This window comes from Sarcophilus harrisii, chromosome 5, assembly GCF_902635505.1.
Source record: "Sarcophilus harrisii chromosome 5, mSarHar1.11, whole genome shotgun sequence".
NCBI lineage: Eukaryota > Metazoa > Chordata > Mammalia > Dasyuromorphia > Dasyuridae > Sarcophilus > Sarcophilus harrisii.
Window position 1 is genome coordinate 33,604,617 of NC_045430.1, and position 20,524 is coordinate 33,625,140.

Sequence of the window (20,524 nt, forward strand, 5' to 3'; positions counted from 1 at the left end):
CTAAGAGAGTCTTACTTATTGGAGAAAATTCCCTTTGGACTACATTTCTCAGAAGGCTGTGTTTGAGCTCTACAGCATGGTCACATCACTCAGAAGGGTCTCTGATTAGAGTCTCAAAACGTATATTTTTAAAAAGGAGGTCTTGTAGGGGGTGAAACAATTCAGGGGTTGAAGCCATTGAGAGGCATGGACATACTTAGGAGAGATAGAATAGCTAGGAAGAAATGGAGTTTATTTCTTGATCATGTTGAAAGCATGCTGGAAGTTGAAGACAGTTATTCAGCTCCCAAGGGAACTTCATCTAATTATTTACAATGGTATTAAAGTGAGCACACAGAAAGAAACAACAATGTTTAGTTGCTATACTTAAAGACTATTTCTCCAAAGACTACCAGAGCAGGGAGAGAAAAGAGGAACCTTGTTAGTTCTTATCACCATTTGGGGGAAGGTAGTGATGGTAGCAGCTATTTGAGAATGGCGAGTGTGTTTGCTTGATCTATTTTCTTATTACCTTGTCATTCTATTTAATTAGTCATTTTTTCCCCTTGAATTCACATTTTCACTGATGTGGCCTGATTTAGAATGGTAGGGACTTTGAGCCATTAATTTGAGCTGATAATGTTCCATTTAACTAGTACTTTGAACTGGGGGATACTTTAGAGGAGGGCTATATCAAAGATTACAATTTTAGTCATTGGCAACTTATTTAATCACATAAAAGACTAATTTCCCTATCTGTAAAATGGGGATAATAATACTAATAATGCCTATTATAACAGTTATAAAGAATGATTTTGTAAAACTTGAAACTCTATGAAATATCGTTCTAAAAAACATACCTCTTTTTCTTTCTTAAAGAAAAAAATTCTCTTTATCTTAAAAGTAAATATATTCATTAGCCAGATCGTTGCTTCAGAATGAGACAATGAATGATAGAGTGCCAACTCTGAGGAGATTGGGAATTACTGCTCTGTAGAATTCTGCCTAAGTTAACAAAACTAAATATAGTTGTTGCCATCTGAATGTTGTCAATAATAATTAAAGAATCACCATATTAGTCACAATTCACTGAAGTCTCATCCAAACCAGACCTCATGCCATTGGTTTTTAAAACCCTCTAAATGATTGTTTATTATACTCAAACAATGGAGAAGAATTAAATAAAGTCCCTGCCTAGCTGACTCACAATATAAATGAGAGAGATGAACTGAATAAAGATACTGAACAAGAATGAGAAAGACTCTTGGGGAGATGGACAATGGCAAACAATTAGTCTCTGAATCATTTTGCTGCCAAAGTCTGTGCTGGTTTGTTGAATGAATACAAGAATGAATGAATGGACTCCTATGTGGAGAAGAATGAGATACTCAGAAATTGAAAAAGAGCTTTTTTCTAGGTAGTTAGAATGATGTAAAAGTAAAAACAGGGAAAAGATTGGATGGAAAAAAATCGGCTGGTGTTGGCGGCAGCATTAGTGGTTAAAATTCTTATTACTTCCTGCCTGGAATATTTCAATATCCTCCTTAAGTAATCCTCTGGACTCTAGCCTCCCTACTTTCCTCCTGGGGATCATTACCAGATAAATTGTCCTAAACTTCACTGATTTTTATAACAACACTCATTCTCTAGCTGGGTAAACCTTTAATGGTTTCCTCTTGCCTATAGGACAAAGTCCAAACTCCTTAGCCTGGGTTTCAATAATTCTGGTCTACTTTACCTTTAGAGTCTTATCTCTTCTTATTTCTCTATATAAATTCTATCTTGCATCCAGAGTGGTTTCTTGCCCTGAATAGAGTTAATACTTTTTATATTTCTGTACATTGTACTGAGTTACAGTTTGGTATAATAAAAAGAAAATATATGGAGCCCAAAGCCCTGAGTTCTAATTGTAGGTTTGTTACTGTACAATTGTATGATCAGCAAATCATTACTCTGAGTAGTAATTCAAGTTCCTCATTTGTGAACTGAGGATTTGGTACTAGATCAAAAGTTTTTAACTTAGGTTTCAGGGAATACATAAATTTAGATGGGAAAAAAATACATTTTTTATTTCAACACAATGGTTTTCTTTGTAATCCTATGCAGCTTCTTCTTCATGAGTTCAAATCCAACTTCAGATATTTATTAACTTTGTGGCCCTGGGCAAGTCACTTACCCTGTTTGCCTCAGTTTCCTCACCTATAAAATGCACTAGAGAAGGAAATGGTAAACCACTTCAGTATCTTTGCCAAGAAAACACCAAATGGGGTAATGAAGAATTGTAAATGACTGAACAACAACATATGTATTAGTAAATGTATTGTTAATAGTTGACTGATTAATTAATCAATTAAAATCAATTAAATTGACTCTAATTTTTATAGATCAGATGTGGATGCACACAGCACAATCTGTAAGAGTGGAGGTATCCAAATCTTATTTGATGCTGTAATCTGGTACTGTCTATTGAGGGAGATTAGGAAGATGAGAGGTACATGAATCAGCTTTATTAGGACATGTCCTGCCCACTCACTGTTGGGTCTCTCTGATGTCTCTCTGGTGGTGATATTAGTCTCAGGATTTTTTTTTCAGAGGGTCTTATACAACTATGTTTTCCTCATTTCTGTGGATCCTTGAGACCCCCTCTTGCCAGTAGTGTGATATGTAGTCTACCCTTCACCATTTTTATAGATCAATCAGAGTCTTAATTTAGTTTGTATCACTGGACCTTATGTAAACACCAAACTGTATAAGAACTGCTCTGATCGTGAGATGTGTCTCTGGTCATTGAGAGGCCATTGACCTCTACTACTGGCAACTGCTAGCCTTGTTAATAAATAAACTATGCTAGAAACTTTGTGTTGTTCATCACAGATTTTTATCATGTCTTTTATGTTATTTTATGTATTTAAAAACATTCTGAGGAAGTATAAATAGGCTTTACCAGACCACCTGCAGCATCCATGACATACAAAAAAAGGTTTAAAAATCTTGGAGTATTAAAAAAAAAAAGAACAATGTAATAAAAAGAGACTTGTAGTTAACTTACCTGGGGACTATAACTTATTAGTTGCATGATGTACAACCATATTTATATATGTATTTATATACACATATGTATATATATAATGTATGTATATATATATATGTATGTGTGTAATTTTTACATGAAATCACCATGTGGATGTCAGATGAGAGATTTCAAGGAATAATAAGAGCTAGCATTATGTAATGTTCTGAAATTAGTGAAGTGCTTTACAATGTATTATCTCATTTGAGATAATGATAGCAGGTAGAAAGCAGGACTCCTAGAATCGATTCATAATGATTATGTGACATTGGACAAGTTATTTAACCTATCACTGCCATAGGATACTCTCCAAGTTTCTAAGTTGCAGAATAATTGTAGAGATGCTATAAATAAGGTATTTTCTTCATTGGGGGCTCCCTTTCCCACTGGAATCACAAAAATAATTTTTAAATGCAGCTATTATTGGTATTGCTACAGAAATTTAACAACCAAAATCTTTTTCCTACAAAATGCCATTTAAAGAGGATTTCATTAGTCTCTATCAACACTGCTTTCTTTACTTCACTTTGAATGAAATAAGAAAAGACTGGGGTATCTGGTATTCCCATCAGTTTTTCTTGACCCTCAGTGCTAAGGATCACATTTTTCTCCACCAGAAGTCTAGAATATGGGATGTTGTGTGATTCAGTTGTTATAAAAAAAGAAATTCATCCTTTCCAAGAACATAACAGGTCAATTTCTCTTTGTTTCTAACAGCACTAATGTAATGACCCTCAATCTCGTCCTTGCTGTTTTTATCTCCATTGACACTGTTGGCCAAATAATAGTTGGTTCTAAGAGACCTGTTGGAAGGATGTAGTTGAGCCACATTCATTCAAACAAATTATACTCCATATCAGTAGAATACAAGTCCCATAAGAACAAGAGATATTTCAACTCTGTTCTGGTGATCCAAGGATTTAGGATAGTTAGTATTTGTTTTGTTGTCGTTTCAATTTCTCAAATAAATACATGTTCAATTTAATTGAAATCCTCAGAGGTAGCATGGTACAGTGGAAAGAAGAATAGATTTAAAACCAGAGGTTCTGGTTTTGAATCTTAAGTTTTCCCACTTTTTATACACGTAACCCTCAAGAAGCCATTTAACTTCTCTGGGCCTCTGTTCTTTCACCTGTAAAATGAGAATATTGGACTAAGTTGTCGACCAAATACATGACTTATAATGTGGCCTAATCATATTAAAAGGTAACTGAAAAAGCTTGAACAAAAAAATAAAAACATAATAGAATATAATGTTAGTGTGGTTTTCTTAGTAAATATGCAGCCGACAGGGATTCTTCTGCATGTTTAAATGTCCTTCCTTTTATCTGAATTTGACATAATTGAATTAGAATCAGTGATCCCTCTACAGGAAAAGGATCATACATACTATTCAGAATCATATGTTACAGTGGTCTCCAAGGAAGTGAAAAATCATACTCCTTTTTACCCCACTTCAATTTGACAACCATTTGTCAACACTTAAGAAGGCCTGTCAAGTTCCAAAGGATATCTATCTGTTAATACTCCCTCTGTCTCTATCTCTGTCTCTGTGTCTCTCTGTCTGTCTCTATCTCTGTCTCATGAAGTTAGGGAGAGGGAAGAGAATAAACACTTATGAAACACCTATCATGTGCCATGAACTGTGCTAACTGTTTTACAAAGATTATGATTTTCTGTAGTGCTGCTAAAAGCATAGTGGTTCCAAAATCAAAATCAAAGAGCCTTAGTTTAAATCTTCCCTCTAATTCTTGCTCCCTGGGTAACCAAGAGTGAGTCATTTAATATCTCAGTGTTTGGGGGAAATGTTTATAAGATACAGAAAAGTTTCAGATTTGCATTAGCAAAAAAGTTTTCATAATAGAAATTCCCTTCAGAAATTTAAATCATAGGTCTGGACTTAAAAACCAAACTACAAAAAGATGAAAAATGTTATGTATATATATAGGACACAAAGACAAAGAAGCATCACTATTTTCAAAGGTATTAAGTACTAATGGAAGAGTAAGGATGGAATCCAAACATCTACACAGATGATAGGATTATAGATCCAGGGCTGGAAGAGCCTTCAGAGATGATCTATTCTAACCCTCTTATTTTTCAGATAAAACAACTGAAGCCCATGTAAGTGTTTTAACTAAGGTCACTGAATTAGTTTTAGAGATAGATTTGAATCCAGTCTTTTTGACTCCTGAGCCCAGATTAATTTTTCTACACTATCAAAACATAATTTTATAACTCATTTTGCATTTCCTTTTTTTTTTACATGAGGGATCTGGGAATGGAAAAGAGAGAATATATGTTTGTTTATTGAAATAACAACAACAACAGCAACAACAAGACCACCACCATAACTCTAATATAATTACATATGTTGGAGAGTACTAGCAGGTACTTTGGTATACTACAATGGGGTCTAATTTTTAGCTTTGATACTTATTCTCTGTGTTATCTTTGAGAAAGTAACTCAATTTGGACCTCAATTTCCTCAAATACAAAACAAAAGGTGTTTGACTTGGTGACCTTAAAATACTCTTAGCCCTAAATCTAAATCTTTCCAAGCCATCACCTCCAGAAAAAACATATAGATATCATAGTTAATGATGCAATAAAGAGCATTTTCTCTATAAGGACAAAAATAATGAAATCCTTATTCAGTTAGCTAGACATTTGTTCCCAATTTCACTTATTCCCAAATTAACTTTCTACATTTTCCTACTTCTTCCCTCCCTCTCTTTGTCTCTGTCTGTCTATTTCTTTCCATCTCCATTCATGAATTCAATTCCACCTTTGTTAGCTCCTGGCCTCTGCAGAGGCGCCTCCCATGTCTGGATTTCACTGGGAAATCACTGAAGATGAGGAAATCTCTGCAGCTACTCTTGGCAAGATAGAAGATTTTCCGTTCCTTTTAAAACTGATGAAAAGGACTCATTTGCAGGGCATTCCATAGAGTCACTCCTCTGTTTGTTTCTTAGAAGCAAGGGCTGTTTGGTGCCTTTCATCTCTAGCCTCTCCCTGGCTTTGCAGCCTGATATTATCTGACCTACACCCAATTCAACATCTCCTTTCAGTCCTGGGGAGGTTGCTGAATATATGGACAAAGTACACAATTAGTCACCCTAGCAGCTGTTGGGTTTCTTTACCCAGAGTGGAAAATGCTGACCAAGAAAGATTTAAGTCCTGGTTCTTTACTCAATAGTAAGCAATATGAGGGGAGAGTCACCTGACTCTTGTCTTATTCCAATGAGAGATATGGAAAGTGATTCATCAAAAGTAAACAGAGTTATCAGGAAACATTCTGTGTGAGTGGAATGTCTTGTCCTGGTTGTTAGGCAAAGGGGTCTTGAAAGGGGAAAATAGAGGCTTTGTTTTATTTTAAGATATTTAAATTTGTCTTGAAAAGGAAAAAAAAATGACTTGTCTTTTTATCCAGATCTATGATAGAGTTAGAGAATTGGGGCATAGAAACCTACTCCACAGGTACAGATGGGTAACTCTTGTGGGTTTTACAGGGTTAGAGAATTACTTGGTGATACAAAGAAATTGTGACCTACTTAGGTAGCTTAACAAATGCTTATTGATTAATTGATTGACATCTTTAAGTGAAGGCTGAGTGACCATCTGCCAAGCACGCCAAGTCAGGGTTCCAATCAAGGTTGGATTTAATGGCTTCTGAGGCTTCCTCCCTCTGAGAATTGGTGATTTGATGAGAAATTGAACCTGAAAATAGTATTCATGGAACCTTTGATTATCTTCTCTATTTTAATTATCAATCCAGAGGAACTTTTTTTTTTTTTTTTCTAAAATGCCTTTTTATCTTGCATAGGGTAGAAGGGAATAAGTGTGCACATAGTCATGGAGATGTGCTCGGAATATGCTCAGGTAGCTTTAGGAAAAGAATAAATAGTGATAAAGAGGAAAAAAGAAATCATTCTGTTCTTTCATAGACATGACACAAATAGATAATGACACTGAATTTGGATGTTGGATAATTTGAAGATTATTCAATAGAGAGTATCATGTGGGTTATGTGGGAATCAAAAGAGTGACTTGAGATATCCAACCATTTGAGCCTTTTCTGCATGTGGGATGGCAATACAGGGATTCTAGATTCTTAATCTTTATACATATTATGGATTCCTTGGGCAGTTGGTGAAGATGATGAATACCTTCTCAGAATTATGTTTTTAAATACATAGCATAAAATATTTAGAATTATTAAATATACATATACATATATGTATATATATATATGGAGAGAGAGAGAGAGAGGGAATTTAGAATTCTAAAATATTTAGAAGGGAAATAGATTGTGCTGAAATATAATTATTTAAAAAAAGCAAAAATGAAAAACTAAATTGATAGACTTCAAGTTAAGAAACTTTGCTCTAAATTAAGAATCATTACTATTATTATACCATCAATGGGTATATTTTTATTATTTTTTTTAAAGAAATAACAATAATGGGAAGAATCAGAGGCCTTTTTCTTTCAACTAGTGGTAATGACTTGGAATGAGAAAAAAGTGGATCACATCTGAAATGGCTGCCTACACTTGTAGGCCTCTTCTCCATATTGAAGTATGACAGAACCCTGAAGTACATTGAATTGGGTTTTTAGTATTTATAAGCTCTGACTTCAACAATATTTTCCCAGTTGAATAATGCCTATGGGATGAAGGATGAAAAACAAGTCTTGTAAGAAATCAAGATAAACCAGTGAATATAGAGGTCATTAGAAAGATAATAATTGATGATTAAAGTAAGCATTTCTATTAAGGTAAACAGGGTTATTATAGATACATTTAACTAACGTGATCAGCTTAACCTAACAGAGATGTTCTCCTCCCTTACCCTCGCCTTCTTTTTTCTCTCATCTTCTCCTTCCCTCATATCTTTCTGGGTTTCTTCTCTCTTTTTTCCTTTCTCTTACTATCTATATCTTTCGTTTTCCTTTCTCTCTTCTCTCTGTACCTCTTCCCCCCCTTTCTTCTCTTCTCTTTTGCCCTCTCACTATCTCTCTGTCTCACTTCCCCACTTCCTTCTCTCCCTCTCTTTCTCCCTTGTTTCATCCCCCCGTCATAGTCGGAAGCAAAGATTTTGCTTATTTTCCCCTACTGTTTTTCTAATTAAGGAAATTTAGTTTATAAGTTTACAAGATATACAACAGGTGATAAACTTTTAATGAGTTTAAAAACTTACTAACTTTAGACATGCTTGAAAAAGTGATGAGATAAGTAATTTTCAGGTTCTGCACATCTGGGCACAGCTGGAATAATTCTTTTCATTCTTTGGGGAAATGAAAGGTCCCCATAAATAGGCCAAAGATTTGTGGCTCATCACCCATTATGATTTAGAGTTTCAGTTGAATGAGGGTCTTTGTGGGAAGGAACTGGACACATTTTGATTTTGGTTTTTCATTGTATATCTACATTCTGCACCCTGAGGCTTTTTCTTGTAAAACTGGCAGTTGACAGGTGTTTTCAGTATCTTTTTCCCCCAGAAATTAAAAATTTTTTTTCTCTAGTAAAGACAAAGTTAAAAAAAAAAAAAGCCCCACCAAAACTAATCAGAAAATGAATTCTGTAATGTAACAATGCCCTACTTTTTCATTTTCTGCTCATTAAAAATTCAATTCCTGTTAAAGAAACTCAGAAAGTGAAAAGTCTCTTAATCCCTGGACCTATGAAATGAAATAGTTTCATTAAAAAAAAAAAAAAAAAAAAGGTTGAGGGGAACAGCAGTAAGTGTTTGATTGGCAAAATATTCCATCAAGATATAAAAGGAGATGATTTCTTAGCTAAAGGAGGTAGTTAGATTTTCATGAGCTCCTTCTGTAAACCCCAGTAGAAACATTATTTTATTGTATTTTTCCAAAATATATCTGTAGAGTTGGGAAACCTGGGTTCAATCCCAGCTTAGGATCCTGTGGCAAATAACAGCTGAGTAACTCTGGGCAAGTCATTCAAATTCAGGACTTTAACTTGTTCATCTGTGAAATGGGAATAATGATACTTCTACTATCAGTATCATAGGTTTATTATAAGAAAAAAATACTTCCCTTCTAGTTTCTTCCTTCTGAGTTTACTTCTTATTTACTCTGTGTGTATTTTGAATAACAGCTGTGGCAAGTAACACCTGAGTAACCCTGTGCAAGTCATTCAGATTCAGGACTTTAACTTGTTCATCTGTGAAATGGGAATAATGATACGTCTACTATCTGTACCATAGGTTTATTATAAGAACAAATACTTCCTTTCTAGTTTCTTCCTTCTGAGTTTACTTTCTATTTACTCTGCGTGTATGTTCTCTGTCCTGTTAGATTGTGACCTCATTGAAGACAGAGACCATGCTTTTACTCTTCTTTCTATTTTCTCTACTTAGCATAGTTTCTAGAACATAATAAATGCTTCATCATATTCTTATTGTTGAATTTTGAGAACCATAAAAAGTCTCTTAAAATGTTATAGCTGTTTTGTTATTATCTTGTTAATGATATCAAAAGATTACCTGAAGGGATCTTAGAAACCATCAAATCTTACCTTTTCATTCTTATTCTATTTTCCTAACAATTCTGGGACATAGGTATCGTTATTGTCCCCTTTTTACAAGAGAAAATGGGGCCCCAAATTAATTATATGACTCATTCAAGGTCATATTGCTAGTAAGTTTCTTAGGCAGGGTTTGGACCCAGATTTTTGCAACTTCACTTTCAGTGCCTTATCCAATGCACCATGCTGTTGCAGATGGCATGCCCCCAAATATAATGTATTGCTTGAAATTTTCATTTTCTCCACAATTCTTAGACCTCAGTAGTCTCGATAGTCATCATTTCTATTAATTGACTGCTCCAGATTTTGCCTCTTCACCTTTTAGACTATAGGTGGTACAGGAACCAGAGTTGCTACTCCTCTCTTTGTTGTTTGTCAGATTGGGAAAAGCCCAACCTCAGAAATATTAGGGACCTCTGAACTTGCAAGTATATAAAGATCAACCCCTTCTTTCCAGTCTCAACTCTAGGATCAGCTTCTTTGTAAGAAGTCTTGTTCTGATTCCTCCAGTGGTCAATGTCCTTCCCTCTGGAAATCACTTTATGCTTGCTTTGTATATATTTGGTGTCTGGATAACTTCCCCTCCCACATATGTATAGTATATACATCTATATTTGATTTATAATATTTCATAGATGATAGATAGTGGATAATGGCTAAGAATGATGATAGAAGGATAGATAGACATATCATATGGCTTACTGGAAAACATGCTGTACTTAGTATCAGGAGAAATTTTGAGTTCAATTCTTGCCTTTGATATTTAGCTATTATATAATCACAAAGTAGAAAACTGAACTTCAATTTCTTTACCTATAAGAGGAGTATAATAAGGCAGCTAGTGCTTCAGTGGATAGAGCACCAGCCCTGGAGTCAGGAGGACCTGAGTTCAAATCTGATCTCAAACACTTAACACTTCCTAGCTGTGTGACCCTGGGCAAGTCAATTGCCTCAGCAAAAACAAAACAAAAAAAAAAGGAGTATAATAACATTATGGGTTATTATACCTAAAGACCATTGAATTTTATGTATAAATCACTATATAATAACAATAATAATTAGCATTTGTGTAATAATTTAAGGTTTGCCAAGCATTTTACATATAGTACCTTATTTGATCCTCAAAACCACTCCATGAAGTAGTGCTGTTATTACTCAAATTTTATAGATAAGCAAATGAGGCTTAGAAAAATCAAATGATTTTCTTGGGGTCAAGGGATTATCTGAATCAGAATTTGAATAACCCTTGCCCTAACCCTAACCCTCTGAATGTCCTTTAAAGTAAAATAAAAAATTATTTATAGATGCCCTATGGTTTTTGGAATTCAGAAAGGGAGGTAGAGCCCTCAAGAGAAAGAGTACAGGAATTTCTGAGGCTTAGAGTGAACTCTACTTTGAGTTGAGTCATAGCCCTGAACTGAATTCGAGCCCCCACCCTCTAAGTGAGAGCCATTGCTTTTTCCACCCTATCATCATCTTTTCTCCATCCTTTGAGTGATGGAAGATTTCATTTCCTCCCATTGGAATTATTGTTTGACGTGAGATGCCTCTTTTTCCATTGGGACATCTCTCAGGGGTAGCTTACATGGGAGTAAATGTTTTTTATTCATTCAGAACTTCACCCTGAGACATATGATCAAGGGTCTGGGTGTTACTCTGCGATTCATCAATGGAATTACTTTTCAGAGTCTGATGTAATCAAGCTATGGCCCATTCAAAAGTTATGGTCCCACACAGGGGCAATACATTGAGCCGTAGGGCAGGGGGAAAATGTAATATTTCCAAATCAAGGCCACCATGGGGAGACTCATGTTATAGTTCAAAGAGAAATAAATGTATTTCATCAGCAATGGTACAGATATTTTAACACAATTGAGTTTTCATCAGCAGAAAAGATAGAAGCTGAAACCCAGTGAGATTATTGTTGATATTCTTGTATTTCACTTTCAGCATTGAATCCTGTCTTATTGGATCCATTTTGCTTTTCTCTGGTTCAAGAATAATATTCTTTTCTTTTTTCTTCTTCCTTTTTTTTATTCCTTTTCCTTATCTCCCATCTTCTTTTTGCTTGGGAGGCAGGGTGGAGAAGTAGGTTGGAAGGGGTTTAAAATATCGATTGTACATTTTCTTTTTGTAGTTACATTGGATTAGAGCTTGACATTTGAATGTACCCAAATAAAAGCCAGTCCATCACTGGGAGAGTAGTTGGATTATAGCAAAGCTTTCAACTGCTACAACTCCCAAGCACAGAAGTGGAGGGATTTTCAGGGGCCCAGGGATACACAGTAACCCATTTAATCCTTTTCTCTCTGGCTTAGAGACTCCAATGAGGCTTAATAATTGAAGAGGTGTACAGTCAGAGTGTTTATAAAGACATGTGAGTGACTTCATTTTGGTCTTTTGATCAGAGGAAATGGCATTTATTCTGGTTCTCTCTTTCCCTCTATCTCTCTCCATCTCTTTCTTCATTTCTATTTCTTACTCTCTCTCTTCTCTTGCACTGTGTAGTGAACATAGAGCTGTTCTCCTAGCTAGGAGTATGAGTTCAAGTATTACCTTTGTCACATACTGGACTGCATGACCATGGGGAAGTCAGTGAGTACTCTAGGCCAAAGTTTCTTGAACTGTGGGGGTCAGTAAATTATGATTTATTATAAGTAAACGTTTGATTTGTATGCCTACTTTATATACCTATATATCTTGGATCACATTAAAATTCCTTGGGTGAAAAGGGGTTGTGAGTAGAAGTTTAAAAAGCCCTGCTCTAGACAACCCTAAGACTAAGGTGCTGAATGAATTGATCGAGGGAATTTCCTTACCAAGTCAGTTGTTGGCACAGTGGCTAGATGCAGGGGTTCTCAAACTTTTGTTTTCAGTATCTTTATCCTATTAAAAATTATTGAGAATCTCTCCAAAGCGTTTTTGTTTATCTAGATTATATTTATAGACATTTACCATATTGGAAATAAAAAAACTATTTTTGAATTTGTAGACCCTCTAAAAGGGTTTCAGAGATCCCCAGGATCCTCTAGACCATACTTTGAGAACCACTGAGCATTGGGTTTGGAGGCAGGAACACCAGATTTCAAATTTGATCTCAGACATTTATTAGCTGTATGACCCTGGGCAAGTCACTCAATCCAATTTCCCTCAGTTTCCTCATCTGTAATATGAGCTGGAAAAGGAAATGGCAAACCACTTTAGTATCTCTGTCAAAAAACAAACAAACCTCAAATAGGGTCACAGAGAATCACACAAGACTGAAACAACTCAATAACAATAACAACTACAACCACATTTTTTCATCAGGGAATTGCTTTTCTCAATGAAATCATTGATCTATCCAATAAGCCTGGGTGATACACTTTTACAATAGGAGGAGATAGGGATGCTTTTTTCCAGTTCAGAAATGAATGCACAATTCAAACATTAGAATATAGTCTCCATGCAGGATTTCAACTTATAGAAAGATACCATTCTCTGTAATGAGCATAGATTTTCCCCAATTCATTCAGGGAATTCTGCTTGCTGCAATACCATTTTTTCTCTTTACTATTCATAAGATATTTTCCTCTTAGCCAGACCGTGTTCCAGGAGAATATAGAGATTTAAAGCATAATCTTTCAGCTTGAAATGTAAGCTACTGATCTAGTTTTCCCTCAGGAACATATACAACACTATTTGAGTTTCCTGGGAGTATTGGAGGGGACTTAACTCAGAATATAAAGAAACTCTATTATAACCAACTTGAAAGTCAGCTTTACCAGGTCCAATTTTTGTTCTGCAGTGTATCTTTGGGTATTCATAATTGTTTAAATAAACACCCCATTGGCTAGGGCCTAGACATTTTTAGTTTTATTTTTACTGGGGATCCTAGTTATGATGAGATTTTTTTTTTTTTGACATATACAACTGAATTTCATGCTGTATGCTTTATCCCTAAGCCATTTTTTCACTCATACAACAAACATTTATTGAGCAATTATTATGGACTGAGTTCTGTGCTAGATAAGGGATGACTGGCATATTTTTTGATAAAACATGATTCTAATTCTAGTTTAGTTTATAGCCTAGGAGGATCCAAGACTTAGTTGGAAGGGACATTAAAGGGTATGTGGTCTAAACTTCTTGTGTTTCCGATAACGACATGGAGGACTGTGGATTCAAGATGGTATGGAATTCTGGAATATATACAATTCATTTCAGAAACCTGTCCAGACTGCAGTCTGAGGCCTATAATTCCTCACATCATCTCTCTCCTCTTTTCATTCCTAAGATCATGGGAATCTAAGTCTGATGTTCCCCTTTCCTTTTCCTACTGGGAAGGGGTAGAAAGGAGCCTTTTATTTCTTAAAAAATTGCTTATCCTTAAGTGTTTCAAAGTTTACTTTGCTTTTTTAAGGTAGAAAATGTGATTAAGTTGTTGACCCTCCACACTATTAAACTGTATGCAACATTGCTTGAATGCATTGACAGGAATAATTGGAAAAAGCCAAGAAGGAAGAGATAGGTCTTAAAATGAAATACTTTGCCAGAACATAGTTTGTGAGTGGGGGCTCGGAGTTAACAAAGACAGTCATTTATTTACAATTTTCCCAGGTCAGAGTGTATATTTTTTAGACTTTCTCTGATTAAATGAAGTAGAGAAAGAGGGAGGTTGGTGCTCAGTGGAGGAGGGTGGCGCTGAGGAGTCTGGCAAAGAAAAGCTCTGAGTTTGAAGTCATATGAATTGGATTTCTGATATCATCGCTGATTCTTATTTATTTGATCTTCGTGAAATCACTTCTCTGAAGAAACAGTCTGAGCAGTGAATTAACTGGCATTGAGGCAGGCGTTTTTCACTATTGGGGCTCTTTTGAAAAGAAAATCACTCCTAGAAGGGTAAAAATTGAGGGATTGGATAGATGACAAATTCCTTTATTTGTAAAAAGGCATGTATGTGGGGAAGGAATGTGACCTAAATTTATCTGGTATTTATAAACTGGTCAATAAGCACTTATTAAATGCCTACTAAATGCTAAGCACTGTACTATGTGTTGGAAATACCACACACATACAAAAGGCAAAATGCAGACAGTCCTTGCTCTTGAGGAACTCACAGTTAACAATTGCAGAAAAAAAAAAAGAATTTATAGAAAAATTCTATCAACAGGATAATTTAAAAAAGGAAGAAAGTAGAATCAAGAGAATTAGGAAAGGTTTTCTGTAAAAGATGGCATTTTATTTGGGATTTAAATAAAGTCAGGAAAACCAATAGGTAGAGAGGGGAAAGGGGAAGGATAGAATCTCTGGTATGGGATTAGTCAAAGAAAATGCTCCAAGATGAAAAAATGGAATGAGTTGATAGTAAAACAGAAAGGAAACCATTGTCCCTAGATGTCTACAAGTTAGGAAAAGAATACTGGAAAAGGAGGAGGGGGTTGGGTTATAAAGGACTTTGAATGCAAACAGAGGGTTTTATATTTGATCTTGGAAGTGATAGGGAGCTACTGATGTTTATTAAGTAGGTGTGGGGGGAGGATGACATGGTCAGACTTGTACAATCTTCCTCAAATCCTCTTTCTTTCTTTTTCTTCCTTCCTTCTTTCCTTCCTTCCTTCCTTCCTTCCTTCCTTCCTTCCTTCCTTCCTTCCTTCCTTCCTTCCTTCCTTCCTTCTTTTCTTCCTCCCTCTTTCCCTCTCTCTCTCTCTCTCTCTCTCTCTCTGAAAAAGAACCCAAGTTCAGCCAGCAGTAATTATAATTCTTCTCCTTCTGCCCCACAGTTTTATTTTGAAAACAATAGCCTTTGGCTATTTATTTACACAGTGTTGAGATAAAAGCAGGGAGCATCTCACAGTCTCACAGGTAATAATTTTATTGGTTTCCCAACTCTCCAAAGCCCTTGAGATTCCTATAAAGGTCATTGGGAAAGAGCACTGAGATTGAATTTGGACTTGCAGTTTGTGGGAATGATTCTGGCAACAAAGCTGGAGGCATGGACACTGATGGATGTGTGTGACATTGAGATTCTGGTTATAGAAAGGAAGAGATGACACAGAGAGGGATGAAAGTGTCAACAAAAATGAGAATGGATAAAAGGGTCTATTAGGTTGCTGAGCATTTAAAGGAGTAAGGTGACATTGTTTCATTGTTGAAATATATCTATATCTATATTAAAATTATGTTTTTCATTTTATGCTTTCCACTGCAAAGGATGGTGACTATGGGACTAAGGAGAGACCTAGAAAGACAATCTGTATTGCAGAAATAGAAGAAAGCAATGCAAGCTGGTAGAAAGGGCACTGACCCCAGCATCTGGAAGACCCGAGTTCAAATCCTCTGTTCTCATCCCTGGCTCTCTCTGTGACCTTGGGAAGAATCCCTAAACTTATTGTGCCTCAACTTTTTCATTTAATAGATGAGGTTTCACTAACTAGTTTCTGAAGTCCCTTTAAGCTCTTCATCTATGATCCAGTTCTTTCAAAAAAGAAAAAAAAAATGACCCACATCTATTATCTTACTATCTTTGGCTGCTACATTATCTTCATTTATGAATATAATCTTCCTTAGGGAGCCATTCTTCGTAGCAAAGATTTAAAAAGAAGCAAGAAAAAAAAGGAGTTCAACAAAACTAATCAACATATAATAATAACTAGCATTTATATAATGCTTTAATGTTTGCAAAGCATTTTATACATATTATCTTGTTTAGTGATCACAACAACCCTGGGAAGTAAATATTATCATCCTCATTTTACAGATGAGGAAATGGAGGCTGAGAATGCATAAGTTCCTTGTCCAAAGTCATACAGCTAGTAAGTGACTGAGGCAGGATTTCTACTCAAGTTTTCCTGACTGCAGCTCCAACATTCTATCCACTAGCACCACAACTATGACAGTCATAAATTTCAATCATACAATGCTTTAAATTTTGCAAAATAGTTAACATGTGTTAACTCATTTGAACCTCACAACAACTCTGGGAAAATAGATACTGTGATTATCTCCATTCTACAAATCAAGAAATTAAGGCACAAAGAAATTAAGTCATTTGCCTGGGTTCACACAGCTAAGAAGTGTTTGAGGTAAAGTTGAAATTCAGGTCTTTCTGTCTTTTATTCCTTGTGCCATTTAGTTACCAATGTTGAATGTATATAAGGAATCTACATCCAAAGTTCCCCACCTCTGTACTATGCAGACAAGGTTAGATTTCCTAAACTTTTCTCTGATGCCCTAGTGGTTATTCTATTTAGGGAGCAATCAGTTCCTTTCTCCCCTTTTCCTTTTTTTCTTCTCTTTTTGCAGCTTTCCTTTTCTTCCTGCCTCCCTCTCTCTCCCTTGCTTCTTTTCCTCCCCTCTCTTCCATCTATTCCCTTCACTATTTATACTTTTCTCTTTCCTTTAACCCTGTCTCTCCTTACCAGAGTTTTCTTCTTAACCCTGATGCCTTCCTCAATCTTACTTCCCTTCTATCAGCCCCCTTCCCTTTTCTTTTTTTTCTTTTACTTCCCTATAAACTAAATTTCTATACCCAACTAAATGTGTACATTATTTCCTCTATAAGTCAAATCTGATAAGAGTAAGATTCAAACAATGCTTACCCCCTTCTTTCTTTCCCTCTACTCTCATATGTCTTTTGTATCTTTTCATGTGATGTAATTTACACTGTTCTGCCTTCCCTTTTCCTCTTTTCCCTGTACAACCCTTTTTTTTTGCCCTCCTTAATTTTTTTAATCATCACATCAATGTCAACTTATACCCACACACGCTGAATATGTATACTACTAACTACCCTAATTAGATATACAGTTCTCAAGAGTTACAAGTATCATCTTCCTGTGTAAGGATGTAAACAGTTTAACCTTAGTGAATAACATAATTTTTTCTTTCGTTTTTAAAACATTTTTATGCTTTTCTTGAGTTCTGTATTTGAAGACTGAGTTTTCTGTTCAGGTCTGGTTTTTCAACAAGAAAATTTGAAAGTCCCTTATTTCATTAAATATCCATGTTTTCCCCTGAAAAATTATTCTCAATTTTACTAGGTACTTTATTTTTTTTATTGTAATCCAAACTTCTTTGCATTCTGGAATATCTTATTCAAAGACTTCCCCATTCTTTAATATAGAAGCTGCTAAATTCTGTGTAATCCTGACTGTGGTTCCTTGATATTTTTATTGTATCTCTCTGGTTTCTCGTAGTATTTTCTCTTCTAGAATATTCCCTGGAGTTATCATTTTGTGATCTCTTTCAGTGATCAGTGACTTCTTTTAATTACTCTTTGGTTCTAGAATATTAGGGCCATTTGGCTTGGACAATTTCTTAAAGATGCTGTATAGGCTATGTTTTTGATCAGATTGTCCAATAATTCTTAAATCATCTATTCTGTATCTAATTTCCAGATTGGTGGAATTTTTACACTTTGTTCTATTTTTTTCATTAAAAAAATTGATTTTAATGATCATAGTCATTAGCTTTTACTTGCCCAATCCTAATTTTTAAGGAATTATTTTCTTCACTTAGATTTTGTATCTCCTTTCCATTTGGTTAATCCTACTTTAAAGTAGTTATTTTCTTCAGTGGATTCCCCATTCCCCCCCCCCCCCCCCCCCCCCCCCCCCCCCCAATTGAGCAAATGTATTTTTCTTCTTTCTTTTTCTTTTTGGCATGGCTTTTGGGATTAAGTGACTTGGCTAGAGTTATACACCTAGTAAATGTTAAGTGTCTAAGGCTGGATTTGAATTCAGGTCCTCCTTGATTCCAGGGTTGTTACTCTCCTGGGCCAACGAGCTTCTCCAAGTCAAATGTATTTTTTAAGGAGTCATTTTCTTCAGTAAATTTTTGTCCTTTTTCCAAACTATTGACTCTCTCTTGCATAACTCTCATTTCTTTCCCCAATTTTCCTTCTAGCTCTCTTATTTGATTTTTAAAATCCTTTTTGAACCCTTCTAAGAATTCTTTTTTTGGCTTGACCTCAAGATACATTTCTTTTTGAGGCTTTTTCAGTAGGCATTTTGACATTGTTGTCCTGAGTTTATGTTTTGATTTCTCTGCCACCACAATATATATTAAAAATATATATATATATATATTGTGGTGGCAGAGAAATATTAAAAAAAATATCCTGAGCTCTTTTCTGTTTTTTACTCCTTTTTTAGTCTATTATGTGACTTTTAAAGTTGAGTTTTGCTCCTGAGGTACAAGTTTCTTATGCTAAGGATCAAGCATCTGATTGCTGGCTTTCTGTACTAGGACTTCAGCTGTTGATGGCTTTGTCCACTGCTCTAGGGTAGACTGGCCTAGTTGTCCCTTGTGTGTGGGAGCTCTGAGGCTGGCAGCTTTGCCTTCTGTTGGGGTTCTCACAGCAGGCCTGCTGTTCCACTAGCTTGTTAAGCCAGGACCTTAGGATCTTGATTGCTGATCTGTGCTATGGCCAAAAGCCTCCTGACTTGGTCAGACACTGGCCATGCTGAGCAGTGTTCCCTTTTTACCCAAATGAGACAGACCTTTTCTGGAGTCTTTCTAAGTTTTCTTAAGCTAGGAAATGGTTTCACTTTGTCTTTTTGTAGATTCTGTCATTTCAGAATCTGTGTAGAGAATTGATTTAATGTTTTGTTTTGTTTTTCTTGAAGGAAACTGGGGAGAATTCAGGGAACTTCCTGGCTTTTCTCTGCCATTATGAGTTCATTCTTGTGATGCTAAATTAAGGATTCTACAGAGGTGGAGGTTAGGAAGTGCATTACCAGCTATTGTGGTGGAGTTGGTGATGAATGTGATAGTGGCAATAGTATCTAACTGTATCTGCTCCTTCATTGCATGGTTGAGGAAACCCAGAATTATTCATATGGTCAGAAAAATGGTAAATAATGAATAAAGGATTCAAAGTTCTATTTTCTGATTTCAGATGGAAAGTTCACCCCATTATCCTGCAGCTGCTTCCTCTTCCCAGTGGTCATTTTTCCAGAGTGACTCATCCAAGGATGTCCATGACTGAGCAGTTGTGTGAATTTTCACTGCTGATCCACCACAGCCATTTTCCCTATTTTGGGTAAGGATTTGAAACAGTGAGATGCGGAATGTTGACCTGCTTTTGTTGCAGGAGGTGATTGAGCTATTGTTATAATTAGTCTGTAAACAATAAAAAGGAAAAAGAAGGTGTTTTATAGAAAAAAGAAAATTCAAAACTGCTTTAATAAAGTCTGTGATTGAATTCTTCTTGTCTGGTTTTGACTTCAAATGGTATCAAGTGAAATATTATTTGAGTAAAAGTGTAGGGCTATAATAGCTTGTAATCAAGTACGATTACTTTAGCACTCAAGAGAAAGGCAAGTGAGAGGTATAATAATATCTTCCCTTTCACTCTAAGGGACCACCTTCCTCAACTTCCTTCAAAGTAATGAATAATAAATAGCATCTAGATGAGGCTTACAAAAGTATTTCATATACATTTGTAGTGGGAGTTTGACTCAGGCCCAGAACAACCCCACCCCCCAATTTAAAAATTTTGATTTTTACAATACTTAATCAATCATTCCATTAACGAGCATTTATTAAGCACTTACTATGATAAATATGAGTTAGGTTTTAGTCATTTTAATAATTTCTCATCTGTTATTCTAATGAGATAACTGATTCTAAGATAATAGATTTAGAACCAGAAGGGAATCTTTTTAGTATCATCTCCTAATTTTATAGATCTGTAAATGCGAAGTGACTTTCTCATGGACATAGAAGTACACATTACAAAGGTGCTATTCCTGGAAGTTATGCAGGATTCAGGTTCATTCATTTGTTCATAAATTAATTCCTTCAAAATGCTACTCTCAAAGGGCTTGCATTTTTTTTAAACCAATGCTGATATGTACACATATGAATTAATAAAGGGAATCACAAAAAGTAAAGTAAAAGGAATTTTGAGGTAGGGAATAGACTTAAGCCTGGAAGATATT

The 20,524-nt window shown here is 35.5% G+C and overlaps 1 long non-coding RNA gene across 1 annotated transcript in view; it reads left to right on the forward strand.

Annotated features, from left to right (window-relative positions):
• Positions 1-19,727, forward strand: part of LOC116419250 — a 61,162-nt gene extending 41,435 nt beyond the window's left edge. The window contains exon 3 of the long non-coding RNA XR_004229510.1: positions 19,480-19,727. This is a non-coding gene — a long non-coding RNA (uncharacterized LOC116419250). The remainder of the gene's footprint in view (positions 1-19,479) is intronic.
• The last annotated feature ends 797 nt before the right edge of the window (positions 19,728-20,524 follow it).